This window comes from Sturnus vulgaris, chromosome 3 (assembly GCF_052056855.1).
Source record: "Sturnus vulgaris isolate bStuVul1 chromosome 3, bStuVul1.hap1, whole genome shotgun sequence".
NCBI classification, from domain to species: Eukaryota; Metazoa; Chordata; class Aves; order Passeriformes; family Sturnidae; genus Sturnus; species Sturnus vulgaris.
Genome location: NC_142245.1, coordinates 2,356,493 through 2,378,830, shown reverse-complemented (window position 1 = coordinate 2,378,830; position 22,338 = coordinate 2,356,493). Strand labels below are relative to the sequence as shown.

At 44.5% G+C, this 22,338-nt stretch overlaps 1 protein-coding gene across 1 annotated transcript in view; it reads right to left on the bottom strand.

The window, feature by feature from the left end:
- The window catches only part of PAK5 (p21 (RAC1) activated kinase 5), a 159,196-nt gene that overhangs the window by 86,219 nt on the left and 50,639 nt on the right, over positions 1–22,338 (bottom strand). The window lies entirely within an intron of this gene.

Below are 22,338 nucleotides of genomic sequence, written 5' to 3'. Positions count from 1 at the left end.
CTCACACACCCGTTTCTGCACCAGCCAAGGCACCTGCGCACCCACCCAGTCATGCACCCACCTGTGCACTCATATACCCATATATCAAGCTACCCACACCCAATTCGTGCACCCCTCCACCTGTCCATGTACCAATCCACACTCCTATCCACATCCATTCATCTACACCCCAACTCTGCAACCATCCACCCACACGTCCCTACAGCCACCCACTCACTTCCTTTTGCACTTGGACTTCAGTTATTATATATATATATATATATATACTATATAAAAACAACTGTGCCAACATGTTTTGTTACCTGTAAGCTCTCCCCAAACAATGGCCAGGTGCTAAGGGACAAATCCGGTTAAGGCAAGTGATGGTAGGAAGCAATCAGAGGACGACAACAGACAAACCCCATCTATTACATCTAATTTTGGTGTATTACTGCTGGCAATTTGTGGCTGCCTCTGAAAGCTGCTCTAAGCCTACATTTTTATGAAATCTTCCATAAGAAAGATTAAGATTGCCTTTAATAAAGGTATGTATCCGTCTTTCCACATACCAAATCAGTAGGGAGATGATGGTGTGTACTCATGGATGACCATAAACCATCCCTGTCAGGAAACAAGGAGCATGGACAGCAAAGTGCTTTTCAGAGGCACCTGCAGCAGAGGCTCCCCGGGAAGAAAAGACCCAAAGCCGACTTGATTGATACAGCCCTGCACGGGAGAGGAGTGATTTCATACTTAATGATGTTGAAGTGCCCATCATTTCTAGTTTCTTTGATGCCTGTTTGCATTAACATGTGCTCTGTATGCCAGGAGCAGAGAGAGGATTCGACAGGAGCAGCTTAAAAATAAAAGTGCATTGGAGCTGTGTGGGGTAGATGTGCTGGCCAGGCAGAGGGAGGTGCAGAGGCTGAGGCTCTCAGGGCACTAAGGCACTCGAGGTCCAAATAGGTTTTTGCACATACGAAAAATCCTATGACAACAACAACAAATCCATCACAAATGTGTGGATGAAGCACTTCCATTACCTGTAGTGTTTGCTTCTACTGTTTTTATGTTCCCCTCCATCACTGCTCTCCATAATGCTGTGGGATGAAAGGAGCTCCCTTAGCTCTTGACAGCACACTGTGTTTGCTGGGATGGCAAAGTTCCAGCTTCAGCACCTGCCCACGGCACTGGTGAGGCAGCAGCAGCACGAAAAAGTGCACTCTGCTTTCTGGGAGGGACACTGGGCACAGACAAACAGCCTAAAATACAGCATAAAGTTATTCAAAAGCCCTGGACTATAATTTTGACCTCCTAGATGTGAAATTTGGAGGCAGGCTGGCTGGGCTCACCCTGAGTGGGTGCCACTGTTGAAGTCACTCTGTTGCTCCTGGTTTCTATTTCTTTGCAGTGGGTTTGCAGCCAGAAGCATCGTTTGGAGCCAGCGGCTACTGAAGAACATTTAGGCTTCTGATAAAAATCCCTAACAACCCAACCTCTCCCCAGAAAACCCCAAGCCAGGCTAAAACTTCAAGGGAAAAACCCCAACAACTCGGTTTTAAACCTCACCACAAAGTTGAAGCCTTTCCCTGGTGCATCAGACCAGAAATAATGTGGGACAAGGCAGTGAGGGTTTCCCTGCTCTGAGTCAGCATGAGTGATGTGTGTCTGTAATGCAAGGTGTTGCATGTCACATCTTGGCATGGTACATACAGCTTCTGGCAGGGGAACAAAAAGACATCAAGCCTTTGCTGTTTTGTCTTTAGTCTCAAGCGTGATTTGGAGGAAACTGTCTCAGGGAATTGGCAAAATGGGCTGATGGCTGCCAAACTTCAGCACCAGGAGAGAGGCACTGCACCATTCCAGGAGTGACAAGGCAGAGAGGAAGGGAGGGAGGGAGGGAGCAATAATCCCTCCACATGCCATGAGGTGCTGGGGTAATGGGTGGCACAGAGGTTCAGTAAGAGGAACCTGCTGAGACTCACGTTGAAGCGAGGCTGGTGCATCCATGAGCACAGGAAAATCCCATCCTGTGTATTCCCAGAGAGCTCTGGACTCTCTGTTTTCATGGTTGAAACCAACAACAAACCAGGTCTCTAACGTGGACATTAGTTTCTCCACTGAAGTCAGCTGAGTTAAAGGATGAATTTGACTATCTAATCCCTTCAACCTGAAAAAGAAGTGTGTATATGCATAGATCTATCTCAAAGTTTTTCAAAAAAGGTTAATTTTGCTTTTGCCTTTTTCTTATACACACTGGTGTGAATCAGAAATATGGCTCCTCAAGTCATTGCAGCTGCCCTGAGTTAAATTTGATACAAATGAAAGGCAGATGAAAATTCAAAATGTCCTTTTTCCAGAAAAATCAGAGCATACGATTTTTTTAAAATTATATATTTAAAATGTGATAGTTTTAATTTAAAACCTGAACCAGTGGCACTAAACATTATGGCCTAAATTTCACTGTAATAATAAAAGAAATAGCAGTTAACCCCTACAAATTTTAGATTAAGTCAAGCCACTGCAGTAGCTGAAGTATTTCTGAACCAACTGGATCAGGGGATTCTTGAGACTCTAAGCCCGTTTCCTACAGACCCATTTCTTCTCAGGACACACAGAAAGATGCTTTTTCCTTCAGGTCACTCCAATTCGAGAAAACCATGGAGGATTAAAAACAAAGAGGGAACAGGAGATTGCACTTTCCCCCATATTAGTCTTTATAAGGATTTGATGATTAGAAACACTCCAACCTGCTGCCAAAGGTAATATTTCCTGTGTTCAAAATGTCCATTTCAAATGCAGAATCAGTTTTGATCACTGTGTTCTTCCCCTTGCCCCATCTGTCTATCATATTTAAGATTAGCATGTGATTTAAATTAGAGCACAGTAACTAATGTATGTTACTTTTTCCTGCAGTGCTCCTTAACACAAACATTAAAATAAGCCATGGAGTAGAAGTGTCAGTCATCAGTTTGGCACATAAATGAAAATTGTTAAGTAACTTTAGACTGAATATGCAGATTCTTAAATAAATATGGTAATAGCATATCCTGATCACAAGTGAAAAAAAAGAGTACCAGGCTCCAGTGAGGACGTATCAGTTGTTCCTTAGGAAAATAATTAAAAACTACAAATGAAGAACAAGATTAATTTAAATAATCAATTTTGTGTTTCCTGCTAGCTGATTTAAATCGTGATGAAAATTATTTAAATCTGTGCCCCTTAATGAGAGTGCAAGCCTATGAACATAAGCCCATAATAGTAATAAAACACTCTGTAAAGAAAAAATAACTTTCACAAGAATACTTCCAGGGCTGGAAAAACATCATCTATCCTTTGCAAAAAGAAATACATCTTACTCAGCCAAACAATTCTTCGCCCCTAAGCTCTTAACCCTGAGAAAAGATCAGGGATAGTGCAATAAGTCATAGGATATTCACAGCCACATTGTGTAAGTACAACTGAACTGGTGATCCTTTGCTAACCCTTGCAGAGGAAGATGAAGTATTGCTGGAATAATTAAAAAGACAGGTTTGAATTCCCTAAATAATCCAGATGAATGCCCTGTCCAGCTATTGGTCTTGGTGGCAGCAGCCTTTTAAGGTCTTAAGCTGTTGCACAGGGAGGATGGCTGAAGGATGCTGGGCAGGATGGGCCTTTGCCAAGCCAAGCACCATGTGCTCCTGTGCAGCCCCTGGCCTCTTCCCAAAATGCTGTTTGACACTCCTCTGGAACCAAACAAGGACTGTCATAACTACACTTCAAATCTCCTCTAAACTTAAGATGCCTTTGCTTTCCTTGTCAGTCTAAATCCAAGCACAAAAGCATTCATTATGAATTTATAGTGAAATCAGACAATTGCATTTCACTGAGGGCTGTACGAGTACTATCAGCCTGTGCAGGTATTTTTACATGTCCACCATCCACTGAAATGGGCTCTTTCCTGTAGTCCTATAATCCACATTGCTTTTTAGTCCTCTTCAAATAATTTGGGAGTGCATTTGTGCAGCCCCACGGCCAGCCTCCCTATTAGCAAGAGTGACAGTCACCTCAATTTCTGTGCTGCTTAGTCCACCCTCCTGCACTCCCCACTCCTGAGCTCAAGTGGTGTCTCCCACAGAGATATCTGCCCTTTTGGGTAGTGTACCATGGGATGAAAGCCTGAATGCATGACCTTCATTCAGTCACCAGAAGACAGACAAAGAGAACAGATAAATTTCATAAAGAGGGTTTTAAAGTTTTTGTATATTTTTGAGGCATGATTTCTGGTATGCGTGGTATTGCTGCTGCTGACATTCTTATAGTTGAATGATCAAAAGATACACAAAGATGTATAACTAGGGATATTTACACAGAATTATTCTCACACACCTGTGATTCTTCCCCTTCAACTCATATTTCTGAGGGCAGCAATGGGCCCCAACCCTGCAAGGTTGCACAAGATGCTTTGCAGTTTGCATTGTCCCAGGACGCTGGTTGCAGGACATGGCTGCTCCAGCTCCAGAGATAACTCTGGGACACTGCAGGAGCTCCAGTCCTGTGATGTGCCCTGAGCATGGTCCTGTCCTGCCTGAAAGGACAGCAGTGTGGGACTTTATCAGGCTCCAATCGCTGTTCCCATCTGCCAGATCCTGCAGGTCCCAGCATCAGGACACAGGAGGGCCCTGCTGTGTTTTATCAGTGGCTGCTGAGCAGATACTGGTTTTGGGACTTCTTGGCCTCTGTGATAAATTTGTAGGGATCCATGAACAAATGTATTTGCTCCTTTTCCTCCCCCTAGCATTTTGCAAAAGCAGTATTACACTTTTGTGTCACGCTGCCCTGCAAATCTGCTTCCAAAAGGCTGCCTTCTTGCTTCAAAGATCATTTCCAGTACTAAGCAAGATCTCTCAGAGCCCTTGACTTTGCAGCTGGCAAAGTTAACAACATGTTTACAATACCCTGCATAATTTGGCTAAGGGATAATGTATAGTATAGTCCTTCAGTGGTGCACAGTGGGAAAAGAACAAGTGGAAAAAAATAAGGTAATGCAAAGCCAAGAAAAACAGATGGTAGCGAGCTCTCCAAGGGGCAGGAATGAATAAATAACTGCAGATTTTTTTTGTCTGAGGAAAAATATATTGTCAAATCAATAACACAGTTTTTAGGAAATGCGAACTAGATCAAATGTGCATTTTTTCAGTATTAAACAATGGCACTTCATCAGGACTGATGGTCTGCACTGCACGTGTTTGCCTGCATGAAACAGAGAGAAGTAAAAATGGCATTGCTCCAAAAAGTTCTTGTTTGACCTCAAGGTTACATTTCATACTTTCTGAGAAGTTCTGCTATAGGTAACAAGCCAAAAGTTCAGGTGGAAATCAGAGTGCCCAGCACTTACTGTGCCCTTTAGCAGCATTGTATCTTTGATAATCTTAGTCAGGGCTGCAGTTCTTAGAGAGAAGAACCTCTTGACAATTTTGGAAACTTTCCTGTGCCTGCTGTTAGGGCCACAGGAAACTGTACTTATTTAATACATCTGTGCACGCTTCCAGAATGATTAACTGATACCTTTTATTCTTTTTGACCACATCAGGTCAAGCCAAAGGGGAAAAAAGAGACACTTAAAAATGGCCAAGTATACAAATACTCTAATTCTCCTCCAGCAAAAGATTTTTTTTGCTTAAGTCACCCCAGAGAAAGCTAAGCAACATATGGGATGCATGAAAGTCGCTCTCTGCAAATCTGTCAATCCGTTTTAGCCACGCCGTGCATCAATCCCCACTCTGCTCTGAGCACGGCGTCCCTGCGCAGGCGCTGCCAACTGGCCCGCGCTCAGCTCTTCACACAGAGACAAACCAGCTCCTGCCCTGGGATCCGTGGGCACAAAGAGCACAGGGCTGCAAGGAACCACATCTCCTGTGCCTTCGCTCCAGCCATGGGGCAAGAATCATCATTGCAGCATCTCTCGCTGGCCTATGGTGATGTGGTGGGCTGGGGAGCAGAAGGTGGAAGGAGCTCTGGCAGTGGGAAACAACACTTGATACTGTGCCTGGGGAAGAGGCCTGTGTGCTCAAGCTTCCAGGTCGGGTGCTCTGGGCTGTGCTGGGGACTAGCACAGACCAAACCTTACAATTGTGGAGATCTCCTGGTGAAACTTCCCAAGGAGTTACATTGGGTAGAGGAAGGCACAGCCCCAAAGCAGAGAATGAGCAACCATCAGAGCTGAGGTCCCAGTGCACCATCACACAACAGCACCTTGAAAATATTGGTCTTTCCTCACACATGAGGTGGGGAGTCTCCATTTTCATTTCTGTTCCAGAAGATCTGAACTCAAAGTGTTGGCTGATTGTAAAAATAAACTGCCTTTCCTCAGCACATGAATCAAAGTGATGGTATGTATTTCTTGGAAGCCAGAAGTCAGCAGAAGCAATAGGAAGGGTCACTTCTTCATCTTACTGCTTTTTGGGAGGTGGTGAATGCTCCATTATCATGCCCACAACACCATTGACAGTATTTTCATTGAAGCTCCATTTTTTCTTCTGCCCATGCAAACATGAAGAGCAAAGTCACTGCTACTGCCTTAGTTTTTCTCTCTTTCTGCTGGGAGCAGAACCTGAGCTCCTTAAAACCATGTACTCCTAAGTTCTGGAAGCAATCACTTTTCCTATGCAAAGGGAACCCTCTCTCTAAAAATCAAAGATTTTCTTGGGAAGCAATAAGCCCACAGATGATCCTCCCAGCTGCTAAAAGCCTTTGCTCCCTACCCTGCAGGTGCCAAGCACTCCTCCCTCTAACAGCAACTCCAAAACAAAACCAGGCTCCAGGGATCTCCAGGGAGCATTCTAGAATGTACAGCAGCACAGCTGGGTCCATGTGCCTGTAGGAGCTGCTCTGAAGTTGGTCAGAGGTGGCTCCTTTTGAAACAGGACAGGTTCCAAAGTGACACGAGCTCTTGGAAGAGGCAATCATTGGGAATGCCTCCAGCTCCAGCCCCAAGCTGCAAACTAAAGTACTTGCTTTTGTTAGAACATATGGGAAAACCCTGCATCCTACACGTGTTTTAATGCCAAGAGTGACTCTTAGTTTGGCATCCCACATGGCAAAGAAGCCAGCAGGGGTTTTGTCCAACAGAGAAGAGGGATGGAAGCAGGTAGTTTATATCACTGCTATTTCAGCTTGTCTTCATTTCCTGGTCTGCATCACATCCCTGGCTCAATCCATTCTTGGCTGTCCTCAGTCCCTTCACCTGAGAGAGCATGTTTTTGTACCTGAGCCTTATATTGCAGACTACAAAGAACTGCATTGGAAGTACCTTGTAATCCAAAGCATTTTTCTATTACAAACAATCCTTTGCAGCAAATTCTAGGCAGGCTGATATTGTAGAGTAATGTAATTCCAATTACCTGGCAGAATACTTCTCTATTTCTCCTTTACAGGTATCAGTACCCAGCCTATATTCTCTCTCTCTCTCATACTTAAGCCTCCAAAATTACACTGATCAAAGCAACCTGCATTTATAAACTGATGTGCTCCTGCATTCGAGAGATTTGCCAAGTGCTAAATATAAGGTTTCTCACTATAGTCAAAATCAAATTCAAATTCCAGCTGCCTCTCAGCTAATATGCAGCAAAGGTTTAGCAGTATAAAGCCATGTCTGTAGAATCAGACACCAAAGATGATTAAATTAAACTGAAAGGGGAATCAGTACAAGCCTGAAATTAGTTTGCTGAAGATATCAGAGTTCATTTCCTCCCCCTGACAGACGGAGCCATCTCGTGACCTTTAGTGATCAGAGCAAACAGGATCATGGCTTTGCCAAGTCTTCTCCCCCTCCATCCCCAGCAGTGCCCTGACTGAAAAATCAGCTTCAGCCTCTGCTGGCCAGGGCAGGGAGCCTGCGGGATGCTCAAACCAGTGCAGCAGGTTCAGACACTGCCCTCTCCCCCACGGGCTGTGATCTATCTCCTCCCTCTCATTGGATGCTCTCCAGCAGTCCAGGCATGCATTGAGATTTGAAGAGAAGCTCGTGGGTTTATCTTGGTGGTCTCTGTTCAGAGCAAAGGACTCTTCATTCTTTGATTTGATCACAATGGCAAAACCAGGAAGGTGCCTGAAGTGGGCAGGGTGAGTTGATGAGGTGTTGAGAGCAGGCAGGAGCAGGAAGGCATCCCAGAGGTGGGCAGGCAGTTACTTCCTTGGTTTTGCTTTGCTAATCTGGCTCCTTTGAAACAGCATAAAAATTGCCAATAAAAAAAAAAAAATCCTAACTTTGAGTATAGAAAGAGAGCTGAAGGGATTTGAAGCATATGGCAGCAATGAAAAGTTGTTCATCTTCTCTCTCCCACCCTTCTCCATTAGATGTTATTCTTGGGCATTATCTCTCTGAGCACCCTGGATGCTGCCATTACACTGATGACTACATGGGAGTGATGGAAAACTTCCTGCTGAAAACAAAAACTTCTCTTGACTATTACATACACACAGGTTTGCCAAGACACCTTGTTCTGTCCCTGCAGCCCTTCTGCTGGTAACACTCTGGATCTCCTCTGAGCACAGATGGGAGAACAGCACCAGGGTGTTTGCTGTTCCTGCCTTGCTAATGTCAGTGACCTGATTTACAAACCAGACTCAGACCACTTCTCCTATTTGGTGCATGGTACAAACTGGTGCTGATCCTCAGAGAATTGCACACAGTCAGTTTTCAACAACAGAAAGGATTTTCACCCTTTAAGAGGCGAGGGTTAGCACAGCTCCTAGGTAGCATTTAAATTGAAAGGATGAATTGGAGGAGTGGGTATTCCAGAGCAGTGACACAGTCTCTTACAAAAACCCCCTACTATCCAAATTCAATTAGACATAGCCCAGAAGGGAAAGAAAAAAGGCAGAAAACCCCACAGTTGTGCAGGTCTGTCAACATGGGGCATGTGACACCTGTCCCAGCAGCATGCAAGTTTGGGAGTGGGTAACCTGTTGATGGAGCTTTCTCTGCAGATGGTACCTGGGTGTTCCTCTGCCGTGCTCCGGGGGTGGATGTGCCCTCTTTTGGGCAGAGTCTCCCAAGACTGGGCATTAATGGCAGGAGAACAAAAACCCCCTCTCCATCAGCGTGGCTGAGCAGGTGCAATGGCAGGAGAGGAGAAAACACCAACCTTCAGTGGAGCAAGGAATGGTGAAGTGAGGTGATCACACTTGATTATACTTGAAAGCCAAGGTGGCTGATGGGCTGCACTTGCAAGGCTGGGGTAGAGCAGCAGCAGTCCTGTCAGAGGGCAGGGAGGTGATCCAGCATTGCCCAAAGGGAACTTTTAAAGAATGCAGCCAAGAAGGCAATGCACAGCAGGACCTGAAGCTCCAGTTGCCCTGCCCGAGGTGGGTTCCTGGCTTTTGCCTGACTGCTCCACCCAGCTCAGCTGAGCCTGGACACTGCCAGGGAACATGGGCCACGCTCTGGGCACCATCACGCTTATCACCATCCTTCCTCTTGACTACAGAGGATGCAAAAAAGGATGCGAGGTTTGCTGCCAGAAAACCCTGTCTGAATAAATAATGCAGTTTTAAATTTGAAATGGTGAAGGTCTTGGGGAGCTGATCCTCACTGTGTTTGAGACAACTGCCTCCTGCCAGATAAATGCACACATCACTGAGTTCATGTGCTGCTGCAGCAGTACCTAAGGCCAGTTGGAAAAGCCAATATGGTCCATTTCTCCTGCAAAATCTCCCAGGGGAAATATGCCTCAGCCAGGCAAAATACTTCACTTGCGCTATATCTGTATGGAAATTGCATGTTTTAAGGTTTTGTTTTGAATGAGAAAGAAGTCAGACCTTGCTGAAAAGACTGAGTTGGGCATTCTCAGGGAAAAGCAGTGCATGCTCCTGCTCCCTGACAGCTAAGCCACAGTAAATAACTGATGAGGGCCATATTGCCACCAACTCTGTTTTCCAGGCTTCCCACACAAACAAGGCACTAACTATGGGTTTTCTACTGTGGCTGGAGGCCAACACGCCTCTGGGCAGCATAGAGATGACCCTACACCAGCTAGTTTCTGTTGATTGACAAGCATCTCCTCCTTTTCTTCTTCTGGCTAAAGGCTGACTCAGTTTGTGGTGGCAGAAACCTTGCAAGAGCAATATTAAAGGTGCTTATAAAAACAAATAAACACACCACACCCCTGCCATCATTTTTCACCTGTCCCAGACATGTTTTACACACTTCTCACTTGCAGGAAATCATCCATGACTTGAGGAAATGCTCCTTTTGATGTCTTCCTTTTTGTGAATTTTGTGTTTCCAAGTGAACATGTCTAAGACACAGGCCTGAGAAAAGGAGCTGCAAACAAGGGTGATGACCAAACCTGGGGTTGGCAGTGCCACGCTGCCCTCTCCTGCCAGGCTCCCCAACAGATGTTAATCCACTGTCTGTGATTACTCTCTCTAGGATCTTTAAATCCAGGCTTTGGGGATTAAGGAGCACCCCCCTTCCCAAATGAGGGAATCCTCCCTTAATCCATTCCTGCTGGCACAACAACACCGGGGAAAACCCAGCATTTTTTGGGGAGTGTGGTCCTGACTCTTTGTATTTTAAGGCCTGTACAGAACATCACACCCAAATGCTTGAGTGTCCTTCAACATCACAACTCTGGTTACAGATCACACCTTATAACCAAAGCCCCTTTCACTGTTCCCTTTTTGGCATGGTTGTGGTGTTATCTGGGGTCTCTCACCATGCTACAAGCACTGGAAGTCCTTCTCAGCCTCACTGCCCCGGGTGCTCTGGAGACAGCCTCTCCACAAAGGATGGAGCCTTTTGGGTTGGTTATCACTGCTCAGCACCCAGTGGTTGAAGCAAATAGAAACAAGAACTGAGGAAAAGTGCCAAAACAGAGTCAATCTTTAACCAGCTCAAGGAAGATATGGTCTCATTTGTCCTTATTCAGTGCTCACCTCTGGGCAGCTTTCACCAGTTTTAACCCAGATCTCAAGGCTGCCAAAGCCTGCACAAACCAAGCAAGTTTCATTGTAGTCTTCTCCCCAGTTCTCCTGTGCCCAGCTGTTTTTCCACCCATGCTTGCAAGAACCTCTTTCTTTCTGGGCATGCTTTTGCCAGGTGACCTGTGGACACTGACACCAGCCACACTGAGCCCAACCCACAGCAATGAGCACATCCCAGTTCCCACTTTGGCTCATCCAAATCTGATGGGGGAAAGGATAATTTACAGTGTAATGCTTTATCACGCTCAACATGAAAATGCATTCTTCTGGCTCCCAGAGTCACGTGGCTCCAAGAAGGTCAGATTTTGTATGTAAAAATATTTTAAAAATTTAAAGACCTACATAGGCTGTTTACAACCTACATAAGACTAATTTCCACTGGGGGAAAAAAAATACAACTCTTCATAGATCTAAAAAGAAACAACCTGTCTGCCAACATCCGCTATTAAAAGCACCCTGAAATATAACCTGTTTCCGTCGTTCTGGGGTAAAAGCATCCTGAAATATAACGTGTTTCCATCGTTCTGGGGTCTGCCTCGGGAGGGCTGGAGCGGGACACGGCGCTGTTGCCGTCTCAGGAGCTCCCTCCAGCGTGGCGAGCGGCAGCGCTCCGGGACACTCACACCACGGCGGCTTTGGCCGCTGCCCCTCCCGGCCCGCTGGTGCTGCAGCTCCAGAACGCAGAGGAGGGGTTGGCACCCCCCGGGCTCCCCGACCATCTCTGATTGAAGCCCCTCGCTGCCAGCGGCGTGCCCAGCCCCGGGGTAGAGCACCCTCCATCTCGCTGATTTATCTTCTCTCTTCATCTGCTGCAGCAAGGATGATTTTTCTTTTTTAATCCGTTTTCGCTCTAGTGTGCTCCAGCTTAGCGGGAGCTTTGCTGGGGGAAGGGAGGCTGGATTTGATTTGTGCCAGGGCCGGGAACAAAGAGGCAGAAAAGCAATCGCCTTGCACTGCTCGAAGCCCCAGTGGGGAAGGGTCCGTGGCACCAGCCCAGCTTCCCCCTGGCCCCTTTATTTTCCCGAGGTTTTGCCCAGCTCTCTTTACGCGTGGCCCTATAACCTTTGGTAGGCAGCAGCATTGCTTTAAGCTTTGAATTGCTGTTCACAAAAAGAAACGCTCATCCCGACAGGCTCATTGTCATGGCAACGGGAGATTCCCCCCACTTTTTATAAAGTGCCGGAGAGGCGGTGCTGGCTTGTCCCGAGGGATTTATCCTGCCGAGGGCAGGTATGCTGGGAGCCGCAGAGGGAGGAGGATGGAAGCAACAGGAGAGTCACGTTCCCCAAGGAGCTTTTCTAGGGCAGGACGTCTCCAGCCTACCACAGACCCAAAGGAAAGATGCGGACGGTGAAGTTTAGGTGGCTATGACATCAGTACATAGCAAAGGGGGGATGATGAAAATAGGACCTTCGGATAATCCAAATACCTGGTCCCTTTAATGAGTTATTTGGATGGATAACATTCTTCTGTGAATTACATTTTCACACAGCCCCTGCTGCCCAGGTGTGGTGATGCTGCTCCACTTGCACACTGGCACAGGGTGAACCTTGTGCCAGGAGATCTCAGCAGTGAAATAAAACATTTTCTCTTCCAGTCATATAGGGAATGTACAGACAGCAATCTCTGCTCTTGGGAGCTTCCAGCTCAAAACCTGGATCCTTTTAATGAGGAAGACAGACAAGGACCTAGAAGCAAGTTGGAAACAAACGCTACAGCAATGTTCTGCCTGGAAAACACCCAAGTACCCCTGGCAATGCCAAGCAGTCACAATTTAAAGTCTACCATCATCATCTCTAAATAAGTGCCATGGAGAATACAAAGCAAGAAGAATCTACTTTCCCCAAACTGGGAATGACTCTCTGTTTTTCCTGGCCACCAGCTTTCAGCTGGAGCAGGAACTCACATTCCCAGCACTGCCTAAGCCTGGCAGGGAGCAGGTAAGAGCCAAGGTGACAAATTCTGAGCGAATTAGAGAAAAGCCATTATTTGCATAGATGCTGCATTGATTTTGGATGACAGAAGCTCACCTGACCCAGTATAGACCCAAGAGGTCCTTTCCTTTTAGAAAACCACCGAGAATGACCATGTACTTTCCTTTAGTGGACTGGCTGCTGTCATCTGCTCTTCATTGTGGAGATCTTTGCAATGCCACCCCCAGGCCGATAGCGGGAAAGCAAGAGCCACGTGTTCTGCTCTTGGCTCTTTTTTTCTGTCACAACATGTATCATCAAACGAGTGCTGAAATGCTGCCCGTTTCACACAGAATTACTGCCTGTAGTAAGATTTCATTAATTGCAAGTGAGAGCAGGACTTGGCCCACACAGTGGAAGTAATAGATGGTCCCTACAATTAAACATTAAGTGTAAGTCTATTGATTTACCCGCAGTATTTCAAAATAATTAGGCTGGCACAGTATATCTTAGTCTCTGTGAATTTAATATCCCAGAAATCATTTAAAGTCTTTCTGATTCTACCTGCTTTGTGGAATGCTGTATTTCTCCTGAAATTCAGTGCTAAAGCAAGGGCAATTTAGTAAAATCCAATGAGGCGTGCATTGCATGCTAAAGTACAATTTCCTTTTCTGTTTCCCAGGTGAATGGTTTTCAGTTTTACATTAGTTCTTTTTCTATATGTTTCCTTAGATTTATCTTCCTAAAGAATTTGAATTTTAATTCATCCTTTGAAAATCCTTAAGATGCTGTAAACAAGAAAGGAAGGTTTCAGGAAGACCAGAGAAAAAGTTTTCAAGAACATTTAAATTGCCCCAGAAAGCCAACATCAATTTCCTTAGTCTCCATTCCCAGGCTACTAACTACAGTGCCACTGTGAATGATTAACCTTTTCTGAATGTATCTGACTTCTGCCTTTAAGAATCCTGTCTCAAGGACGAAAAAAAAAGGGGCATCTGGTAAGCCTTCAAGTCTGAAGCTTGGTGAAATACAAGGGACTTACAGCAGATACAGCATCTCCTTACTTTGCTGGTTTAGCTTTGAATGAACAAATAAATGTGGAGCTGGAAAAAAAAGACCCTTATTTCCAGTAACTGAAATGAGGGGCAAGGCAGAGAGGTGCTGGTTATAAAAGCAGAAGAGCATGGAGCCCATAAACCACTTCAGTTTGCTGGCTTTGGGTAACATCACTACTCACTAACACAGCTCTGAATACAAAACATGTTTGATAATCCTGGGTTTTGCTTATGTATCCAACACACTTGACAGTATTTAGTATATCTGAAGTCCACTGATTTGTTTGCATGGTTCATTACATTCTAGTTTCTACCCCAGAGCTATTGACTCAAGTTGCCAGGGAAAAAAAAATATAAACAGAACACCCAACCCAAGTAAATGCTAAAGTTAGAGCATTAGACACTGAAAAGCCAACATAAATACCATACACACTCAGCCCCAAATTTTTACCTGTAAGTGAGGTATCCTTTTATTTGGTGGAGAGGCTGGATTTAATTACAGATGGACACATTTGAAAGGCTAGCAAATGAAAACCAGTTTTCATTAGATGAATGTCAAACTCAGCCAAACAATCTTAGTTTAATATCACTGACAACTGAGTAACACCTCCCCTGCTCCCCTAAGGTCCACTTGCTTACAAATGCTGCATCAAGTCATTTTGTAAAGCTCACTGAGGCTGCTAGAGAGCTGCGTTCAAAAGTGAACAAATCCTTACACAGTGGAGTATGCTCAGCCCTTTGCTGCATCCTAGGCAAAGGGCTGGAAAATACAATGTAGTGATTTTGCCTGGCTTTCAGGCACAGACATATAGAAATTTTGGATCATGCCTAAACAATATTTTGGGAACATGAGAAGTGCTAAAAGAGCCAGGAGAGCTTGGTCACTTCTGTAACTCTGCTACCATGTACACAATACTAAGACTGGCCTGACCGAGTGTCCACTTGTGTAATGGCTGCTCTGTGAGTGACTGTAGTTATCTGCTCAGATGAGGCAAACAGCAAGGGGACAAGTTAGCAGCTCAGTGCTGAGCAAAACAAGGACTTTGAGTTTGCATGTCCAAGAGAGCATCCAGGAGTTAACTGGGGACAGCCTCTGAATTCAGTTTGCCTTTCAGTTTGGTGACTGAGGCTACAAAGGACAGAGATACTTTGGCTTGTGGAGAAGCTGCCATCTGTGTGGGCACAGACACAGCCTGGTCAGGGCCATACCACTTGCTAAGGAGCAGCCTTGCTGCCAGCTGGGGTGAAAAGGAAGGGGGAGGAAGGACTTGAGTTTTTCTGTCTCTCTCAGTGTGCTGGGGCCCATCCCTGCCCTGACACAGCTGCTGCAGCTTGTGCTACCAAACCCCCACAAATCCTCCTGAAAGTGATGCAATTTAAGCATCCCCTTGCAGGCTGCAGGGGCTGCAGCATTTTGGGACCCTCAGCAGAAGAGGTTCATTGCTGTCTGCCCAGCTCTATCAGTCCTCTGTAATACTCCCATGAGCTGGGCTGGGTTAACTCAAAACCCCTTTTCTGGGGTGTGAAGTAGCTGATGCTTTCTCTGAAGTTCTTGATGTAGGCTAGGATTAATATCTTTTGATATCAATAGAAGCCTACCCACTGAGTTCTATATACTTTGAATTAAGCACTGTGTACATAGATTTTCCACTTAGGACAATGAAGGATTTGGTTATTCTGTCTTCATTAACACTGATGGGATCTGGGCATCCAGAAATGTCAGCCATAAAGCACAATGTATTCATGTACAGCATATGTGTCCTTTTCTTTGCTGGGATTCAGCAGGAGCTGTTTGTGGTTATAAACATAGTTATTGGCTGAAAACAGCCTGCACCCAGAGCAATGATGAGACAGTGGAATTTATTCTATCACACAGACCTGTTGATTAAAACCATCATTCATATCACTGGAAAATGAACAGCCACAGAGACAAACTACCCTGGAGCTTGCTCTTTCATTCTATAGTAATCATTTCACACAACATAATTATCTTGAAAAGTTGCTGATGACAAGGCTAAAATACAAAAATATTCACGAGTATCTCCACGAACAGCTTATTGATGTGCTTGCTAAATTTTCAGCACATACAGAGGTTGGGAGAGGTCTTTGCTTGTCTACATTAACATTTGCATTTGCTGTTCATATGAAAATACAGGCTTGATGATGTTAATTGCAGCTCTTTCATCTTTCTGCTTCAAGCTGTATTATAACTGACCTAGCTTAAATCTGCAGAGCTAAAGGGATCCAGAACCAGAGGGATACATCCTGTCTCCTATCTTCTGTGATGTTCCACAACACACCCTCCAATCTGATCTTCAAGGCAGCTAAGACACCACTGCCCAAGCTCTCCTGTCTAAAGGCAGTGCTGGGGTAGCTCTGGTAATCTGGGCAGAAAAAGGATGCAGAGACCTGTTTTAGTATAATTCTCCTGTGAATGGCACAGTCTCATGTGGAAGGCAAAGCTTGTGTGAGGTCCCAGGGGTGTTGAAAATGCTGCACCACAGCTGTAGGCAGCAGTTCAGGACTGACTCACGAAGCACAGAGGCAGCTTCTGTGGTTACAGTCATCAGCATAATGCTGTGGCACATCATGAACTGCCTGAACAGGCAGGGGAAGGTTTGCTTTGAAGGAAAGTCATGCAACAGAGAAGTTGAGCTACTCATTTTGGGTGCAGTGCAATTAATGAAAGCCACTCTGAGAGATGCCCAGGTGTTTCCTTTGGGCACAAGGCACCAAAGTCCAAATTTGATGTGCTGCAACTCAAACTGATGCCAAACCTTGCACCCAGATGGAAGGATTCTGTCCCTGCCTCTGCTGCACTTCCCAGACAGCACTGTCAACTGCAGACACACTTCAGGAGGAGATAAAAGGTTGAGGAGAGCTGCTGCAGCTTTACAAAAATGTGAAGGACAGGTAGATATGGCTTCAGTCTGGGAACAGACCCATCAGTGAGGGACTGTGGCATCAGTGTGATTAAAGCCTCTCAGTGTGCTCTGCTTTACACCTCACCCTTCTCTCAGATGAAGAACGGGTGACACAGGAGGGGAGATAAAGAGGCTTTATTTCTGACAACAGCCCCGAAAAGCCCGGCTTTGCAGCAGGCCAGGAGCTGCACACTGGGCTTTCAGGAGTGGGATTTGTGCTCCTTGCAAGAAGGAGGAAGTGGAACATATGTTTTTAGACAGAAAGTATAAAAACAACATGAAAATACATAAGCCTTTGTTATCTAAGGCTATGAGCTGTATCTTGCAGATTCAGGGAGGCAGCTTGGCTCAATCCCTCTGGAGACACTAAAGCCTGACTGGGACCAGGGCCAGAAAAATCAGTGCTTGGAAAAACACTGCTGAAAGATTACAATTCATCTATACAGGAGCAATTAGGATTTTCCCCATGAAATTATTAAGTCCAGGCAAATATATACAGAAAAGACACACGATGCCTCCTGGAGGAGGAGGTTACCAGCTGGAGTGATGTCAGGGAAGGGCCACCAGGCTGGTTGTGGGCACTGACTGGCTACAGCAAGGCTGTACAGCCCAGAGAAGAGGGAGTCTCCATCCTTGGGATACTGAGAAAGAGGATTTAAGCCACAACCAAACCCTTACAAACAGCATCTTCACCAAACCCTAATCGATTGCTGTCAGACAGGTCTCTAAAACTGACACTCCTGGGGATTGCCCAGAGTGCTTTGGAAAGAGAGAGCAGAAATGAAGGTAATTCAGGTAAAACATTGGATCATCACAGGTGAAAAGGACACCTAACACACTTGCAATTCATTTATGTTATTAAAAAGCTGTTTTGTATGGAAGAATCCTCTGCAACAGCTTATCCAAAGCAGGTTGTTTTACCTGTTCAGTTCCCTGCAGGGCGCTTCCTTTGCTTTTCTGCAGAGACAAACCTCTAACAGAGACCACTAAATATTTCTGATCTATGCTAATGCACAGAACTAGAGAATGTGTTGACAGGCAAAGGCAATTTAATTGCAGTCAGGTTGCATTTTAAAATCCTCAGCCCATGACCTTGAGAAAAAGTCTGACTATAGTGAGCACAGAAAGCACATCCATCACTGTGCTGGGGAAAAAGAATAGGAAGCCAAAAACCAGGGTGTTTCCATTTTGAAAATTAGCAGTTCATATTTTTGCTCTGCATTTAATAAGCTTCTGATAAAAGATTTTCAGGGTTTCCCAAATACGGTTTCCTCTCTGGCTTAAGTCAATTTGGTATCTCTACACTCAAGAAAAGCCCATGTGTTTAAGTCAGAAAATCTGCATTAATATTAATGTTGAACAGGAAAGGAATTTGGGAGTTGGACTATTTGGCAGTTCTAAGAAATGTGCTCAAAGGTGTGCTTAACCCACGACATAACCCATTTTTGTCATCACCCAGCAGTTTCAAAGGACAAAAAGAAGTGATGCCACTGGCTTTTTCCAGCATGGGAAGGATGCAGCACACATCAAGACCCGACTGATTATCCCAGGGCACCTCCACCCTAATTGTCACTCCAACACAGAGCTCCCTGGTGGCTTCCATCAAGTCATTTCTCCTGTCTGACCTAATTTTCTCAGCTGCAGAAGCAGGATAATACTGATTCATATAGGATTTATGATGGGAAAAGGATTTATTTTATCTTATAAACCACAACTGAGAGATGCCAGGAGTTAAAGGCCCAGTGTGGCAGCAGCAGAGAAACGTGGGATCTCTTGCATTAGGAATTTGGTGTTTAATCAGCTGGGGCTGACCCAGAGAGAGGAAGCAGCACTTACATTTCTAAATGGGGAACAGTCATTCTGATGAATTATTCTCTACTTTATCTGTATGTTTAATGTTATTTTTCCATTCATCTAACTAAGAGACCATTGAATAATCTGTGATTTTGTTAAATGAACAAATCCTATGATGAATTTTGCACTTTTTTCCTTACAATTATGACCATTTTGTTCCACTCTCTAAACTGGTGATTGCTGATAGGGTTACATAAAACTTTGAGAATGTTTATGGCAGGGACTCAGGCTTCCCAAACAAGACAGATATGCCAGGTACATAAGATCACCCTAAAAATGTGGAAGAACTCCTGTCTGTAGCATTTCTGCTGCTCTCAAGACCTGTGCTGAGTCTCCTGGTTTTCTAGAGAGAATCATTAATGTTCTTCTGTCAAGTGAAACCTGATAAATCTCCACTGGGGGTCTCTGTTCTTCAAAGTTTCCAGGTTCAATGCCAGCCCTGAGACTGACTCGAGGTTCTTCAAGGGGAAGGAGACCTGAGAGCCTCCATGAAGTGCAGGAGGGCTGTGGGTAAAACTGTGCTGACTTCCCAAAGGAAGGTCCTGACCAACCATCCAGGTCAGGTGGTTTACAGAGAGAGCACTGGAAAGGCCATTTACCAGCACTATTTAATTTTCTCAACTAGTCCCCCTTTGGATTATTACTCACTCACACGCAGGGAATACTTGATAGCCAGGATCCTAAGGAATTACAGAACAGCTGAGGCTGGAAAAAACCTCATTTCTCCAGTCTAACTCACCCAGTCAAGCACAGTCAGCCAGAGCAGGTTGTCCAGCTCTATATCCAGCTGGATATTTTAAATGTCTCCACACATGAAGAGCTTCCATGACCCCCAGCATTGCTGTTGCAGTGAGTTCATCACAAAACTCCTGGGAAGTGAACCAGCTCTGAGAAGGAGACTGAACTTAGATGTCCACCAAAGGCTCCTTTCAACCCAAATCATTTTACAAGACCATGACAACCAGGACCATAATTCTGGCATTGCTGTGTGTGAAAAGAGCTTTCACAGCTGTAATGAACCATTTGAAACACTGGCTCCTAGGCCCATGGATTGACCTAGAGCTGAGGGAAAATGCAGATCTACAAGCCCTTAGGGGGCTGCAGAGGAGGCTCCAAAGCAGCCAGCACTGCTGGGTGCTGATGGCAGAGTGCAGTTCAGGGCTGAGGCAGGAAGAAAGGTCAGAGGTACAGCTGGGTTTTCAGAACACCAGGACCCAACAGAAGCTGTTTCTGCAAGCAATTGTGCTTCAGGAATAGCTGACCTTTTCAAGGATTTGAGATCCAGTACAGAACCATTCTAAGAATGTGCATATATACCATTAGAACATTACTACAAGTCCCCAGTGGCTACAAAACTCACTGCCACAATCTGGCAGAAGACAAAGGATTTCTATTTCTGGCAATGTATTAGTCAAATTAATTAACATAGGACTTTGTTATAACTTAAGGGTCTCAAACTGACTGATAATATTTGTGGAGGTTTCAAAAATTTCTATAGACTGTATATTTTTTTTAACCTTAAGAAATTATATGGAAGACATAAAAGGATATTTTAACTGAAAAGGTCGATTCCTACAAGTCAACAAATTAATAATTTAAAGTTGTCTGTGGGATGTAAGGTTGATCCTGTGATACTCTTGCCCTATAATGATGTGCTCCCACATTGGTTTTCAGGCACTGAGGGCTGTGTACCCTCAAACTTCTCGTGGTGCAGCTGTGTGACATGGCCCTGCTGTCCACACATCATGCACCTCTCATTATTAGCTGCCTTTTGCATTTTTTTTTCTCTTTGCTCCTGCTCCACTCAATTAGCAGGCTGTGACTAAACCATGTTAGCAGTGAGCAAGAAGCCTCAAGTGAAAGGAAATTTGCCTTCAGAAAAGAAAAATGGGAAGAGTACCAGAGCATCTAATGAGATATGTACATAAATAGGTCAGTATTTTATTGAATCACAAAGGAACACCCTTTGTAAAAGATTAAAAAATGAAAAAAAAAAAAGGAAAACTGGTAGTTTTCTTCTTTAGATTCATGACCAGAATAGTAAAGTGGTGTCAAACATCACAGAACATTTGGATGCATCCATTAATAAGCAACAAGGAGCTTTTCTAGGAGTCAGGTAGGACTAAGCTGCCAGATAATTAGTGAAATAACTCTTTTATTGCCAACAACTATTGCTTCTGGTACCAATCTGAAAATTAAAAAAGCATTAGCTAGTCATTGTTTTCATTTCACTTAAGGAAGTCTGCAAGAGATACAACATTCCTTATTCAATGTACAAATTCTCCAGACTTACTGAATGGGGATAAAAGCAGCATTTCAACTTTTCTAATAATAAAAATTTTCAAGAAAGGAAGTGAAAAAAAGAAGTAACTTTTATTCTCCTCCACTCCTTTCAACTTTTTTCTCTTTTAAAGTCTAATTTTACCTCTTTTCATATTGCTACGGAAAAAGAAAGAAAGGAAAACAAACACAAAGGGAATAGAGCAAAAATTAAACTCTATTCCTGTGCTTGGGAACAAAACAACGCTCTGTGGCATTAAACAACAATTTTCATTCAGTGAGCAACTGAATGTCTTGGTGATCTCTCATGCAGGTATAATACTCTGGAGTAAGGATTGCAATCAAACAGAAGGGGAAAAGAGAAGCAGCTGGAGAGCCTGCAGAGAGCTGCTGACCACCAAAGAGCCTCTGAAGCCTCTCACTGCACTTATCTTTGAGCTCTTAAATCTCTACAACTCTCCTGAGCACACTCCAAATCACAAATGAATTTGTACCTCCCCTTCCTCAGCAGAATGGGAAGCCATTGTAAATCTGACAGCAAATTTAACAATATTGAAATTATTTAATTCATAAATATTATTGAAATTATATAATTAATAAACTTTTAATGCCCACGGTAATGCAGGCAGCAAAAGTGAGGCCAAATGACAACTGCACCAACTTCAAACCTGGACCCTCAGCAAGTGCCTCAAAGCCCTGGGGTTCCCCTGTAAAGCCTCCAAGTTTCTTGGAGGTTTGACTTCAAGGATGTGGTTTCCAGGAAAAACATTGCTTTTTATTGCTCCTTTAGTAGCACCAGGACACAGAAAGTAAACAGAGCTTTAGGACCTGCTTGAAAAAGTTTTAAAGGTAAGGCTCTAATTATACAGAGCTTAAACAGCACTGATAAGATTTTTAAAATATACAGCTTCCTGTAACAGGCATTTTGAAACATGTGGGCAAATCAAGCCAGTGTTGACAGACACCAAACCTCCAACAAAGGTGTTGTCCCCTTTGCTGGTGGCCAGCAATTCTGGCAAGCCTCAAATAAAGGCTAATGTAGCCATTCTTATAGATCACTGCTCATGGTTAAAGAAGTATCAAGGCCAGAAGCAAAGGCAGACAGATGCTGTTCTCCCACAACAACAATTTCCAGCCATCCTGCAAGGACAGTGAGCCCAAGAGAGAAGTGCTACAGCAGCACATGATCCCAAATCTCTGCTCCCCTGCAGGCTCTCCCTTTCCCTCTCACAAGGCAGCTCTTGAATTCAGCAGATACAAAGAAAATTTGGTTTATTTCTGCCTCTTCTAACACACCAGTTTGTGGAGAAAGCTGCAATCAGATGGACTCAAGCCTGCTATGAGATATCCAGCACACAACCT